The sequence below is a fragment of the Triticum dicoccoides genome, chromosome 6B (genome assembly GCF_002162155.2).
Source record: "Triticum dicoccoides isolate Atlit2015 ecotype Zavitan chromosome 6B, WEW_v2.0, whole genome shotgun sequence".
NCBI lineage: Eukaryota > Viridiplantae > Streptophyta > Magnoliopsida > Poales > Poaceae > Triticum > Triticum dicoccoides.
Window position 1 is genome coordinate 513,022,236 of NC_041391.1, and position 1,861 is coordinate 513,024,096.

A 1,861-nucleotide genomic window follows, 5' to 3' on the forward strand; every position below is an offset into this window, starting at 1 on the left:
AGGGTGGCCGGGGCGGCGAGGCGGCTCGGGGTGGGGCGGCAGCGCGGGGTTGGGATGGGGAGGGAGAGAGAGGTGGAGAGAGGGCGAGGGCGACAACATTTTGTTAGATAGGGCACAGCTCTTTGCCCTCCGTTAGCAGACGACAAAGAGCCTAGCTAACGGACGTTAGTTTGGTCACTTTATTTGCCGTATGCTAGCGGACGGCAAAGAAAGTGACCATTAGGTGGCTCTCGCCAGCGGTCCACTCTGTCCGGACGGCAAAGGTTCTATGCCATCAGCTAGCTGATGTCAAAGATAAGGCGGACGGCAAAGAATTTCTTTGCCGTCAGCTACTTCTTTGTCGTCCGTTTTCTTCAAGGTGATGGCAAGACCCTCTTTGCCATCAGCTACCTAATGGCAAAGAACTGGTTGACGGCAAAGTTCCTGATTACAGTAGTGTTTGCAGGACATGCCGGATTTGATTGCTTGTTTGCCGTGGATCCCTTATTTGCGACCTAGGATAAGTGTTCCATCCAGTGTCTCCGCGAAGTGGATTTCATCACCATCATCGTTGTTCCACTTCTAGAAGTTATTCCACTACTTCGAATTGTTTTGCTGCTTTCATAGAGCAACCATGGCCAGCGTAGTGTCGCCATGCCGATGTATCCCCTTGTATCCATATAGATGTTAATAAAGAGTTGGTTTGTTCTATACTAAGCAGTGTCGTATTATAGAATACTTCTCCTCGATCTCTAGGCTGGAATATGGGGCGTTCTGGTTTCTCTGATCTGGGACCACAGATGAGAGTCCCAGAGTATAGACGAGGAATAAAAGATCCTAATACCTCCCAATGGTGATGTGGGCCGATAAGCCGCATAGCCATGTTAGTAAAAGTTTTTCAATGACTAGACTCAACTTCGGCCAGGGAGTTTGGAAGGGAGATTCCTACAGGAAGATGGCTCTGATACCAACTTGCACTACAAAAAAAAGACACATCCGTGACATTTTGGGCCGAACGAAAAAAAATTCTGTCATACATATGACACTTATATGACGATAACTGTGACAAAACCCGGTATCATCATAGATGTGGTGGGCTCCTACTTCTATGACAAAAAATCATGACAGAAAATGGGCTTTTCATCCTGGGCGGGCTGGAGACGCAGCTGCATGACATTCTTTGGGCCGTCCATGACGGAAAAAACCTTGGTAGAAGCGAGGGGGAGGAAAATTTTGGGGAGTTGCCGGTTATGGTGGGAGGTCGGGGCCGAGCGATGCGCATTTCTCTCATACACGTGCGAGGCATTGGCTCTAACTGAACCCGAGCGAGGCATTGGGCTCTAACTGAACCCGAGCGATTGCACTGCAGGCTACGCGTTACTAAACCCGAGCGATCGATCGATGGCTGTTAACTGAACCCGATGGAGTGATTCCTTCACTACTACTGCTAACTAAAGCCGATCGATGGATGAACAGTGAGCGTTGCAGGGGGTTTGGATGAACAATGAGCGGTGGCGTTGCCTCTGGATGAATAGGAACCAGTGGTGTGGAGGGCTGGATGAACAGTAGATGGTGGAGGGGTGGCCGTGGAGGGGTGGTCGAACAGGACCCCGTGGTGTGGAGGCTGGAGGAGGTCGACGGTGGAGATAAACAGTATCCCGTGGAGTCCCGTTTTGCGGTATGCCACACCCCTCCCCCGTTTCGACCGTAGCGCTCCAACACAAGTCCGTTTCGTCCGTTTTGCGGTACGCCACACCCCTCCCGATCAACAGGACCCCCGTTTCGACCGTAGGAGGTCCGTTTCCTCCGTTTTGCGGTACGCCACACCCCTCTCGATCAACAGGACCCCTGTTTCGACCGTAGGAGGTCCGTTTCCTCCGTT